The sequence below is a fragment of the Oreochromis aureus genome, linkage group 9, assembly GCF_013358895.1.
Source record: "Oreochromis aureus strain Israel breed Guangdong linkage group 9, ZZ_aureus, whole genome shotgun sequence".
Taxonomy (NCBI): domain Eukaryota; kingdom Metazoa; phylum Chordata; class Actinopteri; order Cichliformes; family Cichlidae; genus Oreochromis; species Oreochromis aureus.
In genome coordinates this window covers 23,638,801-23,644,800 of record NC_052950.1, presented here as the reverse complement: position 1 = coordinate 23,644,800, position 6,000 = coordinate 23,638,801, and the positions used below count along the sequence as shown (strand labels likewise).

The 6,000-nt window shown below is 42.6% G+C and overlaps 1 protein-coding gene across 1 annotated transcript in view; it reads left to right on the top strand.

Moving 5' to 3' along the window:
- Positions 1 to 2,754: 2,754 nt before the first annotated feature.
- Positions 2,755 to 6,000, top strand: part of LOC116329634 (cadherin-7-like) — a 108,271-nt gene continuing 105,025 nt past the window's right edge. Inside the window, exon 1 of the mRNA XM_039617023.1 lies at positions 2,755 to 3,064. The gene's annotated coding sequence lies outside the window, so the exon portion shown is untranslated. The remainder of the gene's footprint in view (positions 3,065 to 6,000) is intronic.

Sequence of the window (6,000 nt, the reverse complement as noted above, 5' to 3'; positions counted from 1 at the left end):
CTGTACCACTCCACCATTTTCCTCCTCCTCCCAGTATAGAAATGAAATCACCTGAGTAAGTGAGAAGGCAAGAAAGGCATGCAGATAACTGAAGAAATTTTGTAATGCCAGTATCAACTTAATTGTAATTGTACTGATTTTAGTACTGTAATGTTTTACATCACTGCATTACAGTAATCCAATACTTCATAACGAGTTACACTTGTGAGGAGTACTGTGTATCTAAAAGGGTTAACGGTGGAGGATCTAAGAGTGTGAGCTGAGACATAGAGAAACCGACTTTTTGTTGGCTTTTAGTCAGCAAAAAGTCGTGTATGAATGGTGAATACAAGACTAATGGATACCTTTGAGGGTGTTCTGTGATATCAAGCACCAAGACATTAGTAGCAGATCCTTAAGTCCTGTATGTCATTAGGTGGTTTTAAGTTTTCAGCACATACCAAAGAGGTTTGAGATTGAGAGCTGGATAATTTAAGCTTGGTGAACACTGTCTGACAAGTTCATTTCTATGCCTTAGGATTTTTTGCAGCTTGGCAGAGCACCCAGTTGAAAGAGGCAACTTCCACCAGGATTTACTGTTTCCATGAAGCTGTGTATCTGGCCTGCAACAATGACTGTACAGTAAGTAGCATTCACATGAACACAGGGATCCAAGATTTCCCTGGAGAGAATACACAGACCTTTGCCCTCCATCCTCTGGCATCCTGCTGTCATCTTTAAAAGTCTCATGCATTCCCAAACAAAGGTGGCATGGTTGTGTAGTCATTAGCACTGTGGCCTCACTGCAGGATGATCCTTGATTTGAGTCCACTGGCCACTAAAAACCAGGAACACCTCTCTACATTTCCCCCCTTTTTTTGCTTTCGGAACACAGATTTAAGAACTGACTGTAGACATGCTGCCTCTTAAATCCCACCTCTTTACGGGTTTAGCTGCATTGAAATACTGTCACTCACTTCAGCTATCAACGGTTTTATTGTTGCATTGTGACACATATTACACAAAAATCAAACTCTGTCCTTGGAGGTCATATTTTAGTGCTCCACAAGCTGCTACAGTATCCCTTCACTGTTTTTCTTGTTAGTCGGTGAACAAAAAGACACATCAAGGAGCGTGTCACAGGGGAGCAGATTACTGTAGGCCAGGTGAGCAGAGGTCAGAGCATCCTGATGGGGGGATGGAGCACTGAGGGTGTAGGATATGTAATAGAGGCATGCCGGTTAAATGCCGGGGTGGGCCGTGAGATCTAGAGGGAGTAGGACGTGGGCCACATCACCTCAGGCATCTCCTGACCGCGCGTGATTGATGGGGAAGAGCTGACGAGCCAAGCTCCCAATGTCACTCTCCAATTAAATAACTCTCACCGCTGAACTACTCCCCCCCGCCCCCCTCCTCCTGCGATAAACCTCCCTTTTCTCCTCCCTTTCACCTCTTCCTCTATTATCACACCCCCCCTCTCTCCCGCTGCACTCTGTCCCTCTACATCCTTTAAGTTGACTTCTTGATCAGTCCAGCTATTTCCTCTTCTTGGTGTTATCCATCCTTAAATTCCCTTCCTTTACTACCTTACCATTTGTCTCCAACAACATTAGTCTTCATCGTTTCCCAGCACACTTTACAGTAACTTATTTATTTATTTTTTTTACTTGTTCTGTCTCAGATTTAGACTTTGCTAACTGCTCTTCCAGGTATGACAGACAGAGGCTGCTCTTTCTATTAGTTTGGGTCAGTGCTCCCTTCCTAAATGACTGAGCAGATGAGACAAAAGAGGGTGCACAATGGTAATGTGCCGTCTCCAAAATGCAAATAGCATGGATAAAAGTGTAATCCATTTGTTACTAATGTCCAATCTCTGTTTATAATTCGAAATGCAATGTGAAAACTGGTGCACAATCTTTAGAAAAAAGAAAAGCGTAAGTGTAAACCACCTGCTTCAAAACAAATACCAAAGTCCAAACACTGCCTAGGCTCGAGGAGAATTTGTTTTGCAAATGCATGCGTTATTATCTGGAAGGGCTGGCACATATAGTGTGTTTACTGTCACTAATTAGGATCGTAACTAATACTGGTTGGTCTCAGAGTTCTGTGACTGTAGAGGTGCCGTAGTTTAAGAGAGGCCAGCCTTATGCTGCATTCTTCTGTCACCACAGGAGCTCAGTTTGCTGCTAATTGGGCGAAAAACAAAACTCCGGGAGCACAAATGTGAAACTTCAGAAAATAAAATAGCGTACTGAATAAACATTGTGTTTTAAAAGTGTGAATTATTCTGGGGGAAAAAGAGAAATACGCACATGTGCCTAAGTGCAAAATTTCCCAAAATTAAAAATAAAAATGAGAGAGTTCTTTTAAACATGTGGTGGCTCGCAGGATTTAATTAATTCTCAAGGTGAGGGGAGATGCTAAATTCCTCTCGCTGGTTGAAGGTGTCGATAATTTTGTATTGATTTTCCTTTCACTAGCAAGGCAATCATTTCACAGTACGCATGCCATCTGCTGCCAAAAACTTGGCAGGTTTGAATTTCGGTTCTTCGTCCGGTTTGCCAAAAACGCTGCGTGTGTCTCTGGCTCCCTTCTTGCCAACTTATTTTGGTCAAACTCTTTCGATAGGCTCCCTCCACTCCAGTCAGCGAGCATTTGGCTCAGATGAGAGCGTTTCCTGTCTCGCCCGGTGTTCCGACTCCCTCGTTGCCTTATGTTAAGAGAAATATAGATACGTACCCAAAACCCTGCAGCTGGGGTTCCCTGCACAGAGTCAGCACTGCGCAGGAGAGGGAGAGTGAGAGAGAGAGAGAGTAAGAGACGGGGAAGAGAGAGAGTTGGAGAGCGAGAGAGAAAGAATCAGACTTGCCACATCCCTGCCAAGGGTGAGCATTTACGCGCGATCCGGTAGCCGATCTCCAGCAGCCGTGCACCGCCACCAGGACTAATTTCATCATGAAAACTTTCAAACTCTTTATTTTGACATAAGCCGTTTTTTTCTGCGTGTGCTGCGTGGAAAGAAAAAGCCCAACTTCTACCACGGCACACCATCCGTGTCGCGGTGAAGTTATTCCATCTTCTTTGGGTGAGTAATTTTAATAGATTTCACAGCTGCAATCATGTTTCGAGTTTTTTTATTTCTTTCATTCCCACATTTTTTTTTTGTTAATGTATGCGCTACTAGGGCTTTGCTTTGCATTTTTTTGTCCCGTCGCTTATTCTGTGATTAGTATTCCGTGGACACGGATTTCCTGCGGCGGTCGCTCACAGAGATGTTTACTGTCGGCGCTTTCGTGCTGCCCGTTTCCCATCATGTGCTCATTTGCCACCACTCTCCGTCCTCTCCTGCTTGATTTCTCCAAACCCCGAAGTTGTCAAGATGCTCACTCCATCTTTTTTTTTCTTCTTCTTCTTCTTCAAATTATCAAAACGCCGCTAGGTCGATTAGGGAACAGGTGCGTCCTGCGAACTTTTTCTGCATCTTGCAGGTGTCGGCAGCCAATGCGCAATTATTGATACTTAACAGCAGGGTCAAAGAAACCAGGTCGCCTGACTGTGCAAACCTGACCAGAACAAAAGGTCTCTATAGAGAGGGATACCTGCTGATTTACACTGCGAAGGGTCACTCAGTATAGAAATGAGCTACAAAATCTCATTTCCCCCCTCCATCAACCTACATAAAGGAAAAAATGCCTGAAGCTTTAAAAATGAACTTATTTTCAATCATATTAGGAATTAAGACTTTTCTAAAATGAAAAGATTTGCCCTATTTGAGGCTGAGATACCCCCACATGCTTCGAGGAAATTCATGAAACTAATAACTGCAGTGGGAATAAGCGGAACCATAGCAGAAATTGGCACAGTGTCCCACTTGTTTAAGGACAAAAATGACATAATGGATCAATATACAATAAAATGACTCACTGAGATGGTACTTTTTTTTCCAAGTGTCTGTTTAGTTTTCAACAAAATGCCTTAAACTATCTGTGCAAATTGGTTCACTCGTGTTACTTTTATTTTTGTCCTCCATGCCACATAGTCGCCATAGTGAGAGGAATGAATATACAGTTCATCAGCTGCTTGATTTATTATGTTTATTAATTCGGTGCAAGCAATTAAAGATATGATTGTTTTGTGCATGTGTTTAACTGAAGGTCAGCATTTTCACTTCTTTTAGAACACTGTCCTAGAAATACCTACACAAATCTTAATAAAAAACAGGTGGCTTTGCTTTCTTACAGGAAAATGAATAACAGAGTTTTGATTTAACATTGTTCCACTTGCTGTGTGGTAGACAAACAGTGATTCATTCTGCAAGTCTGGCATTATTTTCAGAAGTGCTTTAATATACGTGAAAAAGGCGATTGTCTTATTCCTAGCCCTGAGCACATCCATCTACATCTTGACATCTTTTTCCATGCAGCGTATGAAGCATACAATGTCAGTCAGCTTCTTCCAGTGCAGGATGCCAGGTGAATTTAAATGAATGCGAGATGAGATGTTAGAAATCAGCGTGAGGGACGACCACCTTTCAACCGGAGAGCTCGGGTCCAAGCTCCTGCGTCAGCAAGAGTCTGATCTGTGTGCACTGTAAATATCCTTGAAGACCCGCCAGGTATATGGCCACTGTTGCTCTGCAGCTGACCGTGTGCTCTGATTTCTTTATAAAAAGACAAACAAGGAGAGAAGGGCTAAGAAAAATCAATGAAGTGTCATGCTACTATTATTTATATGGAAACTGCTCACATACAGCTCCTTTTTTTATTACAAACAGACCTTTAAATGTCACAAAACACACAAAAAGGCTAGATCTATAAGTTCTTCAGTGAATATACTCTACACTATCAGCCACAGCATTAAAATCACCTTCTCAATATTATGCAGGTTCAACTCATGCTGCCAAAACCTCCCCCCCTCTCAAAAAAAAGAAAAAAAAGAAACTGCTCTGACCCATCCCACCATGTGCACAAAACCTCTGGGGGCGTCCTCTTATGTCTGGCACCATGATGTTGGCAGCAGATGCTTTGTGGGTTGTGGTGTGTGGTCCAAATGGTTCCTAATTTATAATTTTTTTTTCCTTTCTTGTAGTTTCTTGAAATTGGGATCTGTGGAAACTGAAATATGAGTTTAAAACCGTCATCTTCAGCTGCTGTTGAGAGCCTGCTGTTGTTGGGTGGTACCATTGCCATCATGGGGGGTGGGATGGAGGTGGGAGTCTGCAAAATTGTTTAGTTGATGGGGTGGTGTACAGGCCAGACATACACATGAATCACAGGACCCAAGGATTCCTAGAAGTCAAATGGATCGATCTTATTAAATTTACCTATCCAGTAGTTTTAATTGCGGCCGTATGCTTGTATGACACGGGAATCTGTCTTTGTGAAGTGTCCCAAACCATAATTGACTTAGGTTCACAGAAGTTTGTGTAGCGTGATCTGCCCCCTGGGAGAAGACACTGCATGTTCCCAGTGATGGAGGAGAATATGGATCAGAGGAAGCGTGCGACTGGTTACTGAGCGCTGTAGCACTGGTAATCCTGTTGTGAGACTGGCAAATGGGATTAGAGGACTGTGTGTAAGAGAAACAGAAGCGAGGGATGACCGGGAGGCTTTACATTCATGGCTTTATCTCACATTTTCACTTCATTTAAAGTCATCGCTTTGACACCGGCCAACCAAGAGTCGGCTTCTTCACAGGCAATCCTGTGTGTGCTTTCACCATTTTGAAAGCCTGATATTGCTAGACTGAGTGAGTCAACTTTGTGATTATATCTGAATATTTTTAAAGCAAAAGAAAGAGGTTTTTTTTTTCTGCATCGTTGAAAACTAACTGAAGCATTTAAGGGATATGGCACCAAACATTGTGAGGGCTTTCAAGCAGGATGACCCACCCTGGTTTTTCAAAAAGAAGAAAAAACTGCTTTTAAATGAATAATAATGGGCAGTCTGCTATACTGAAGGTAAATTGCCTGTGTGGTTTCCCAACTGTGCCAGTCTCTGAGACAGTCCCTTTGCTTTATAG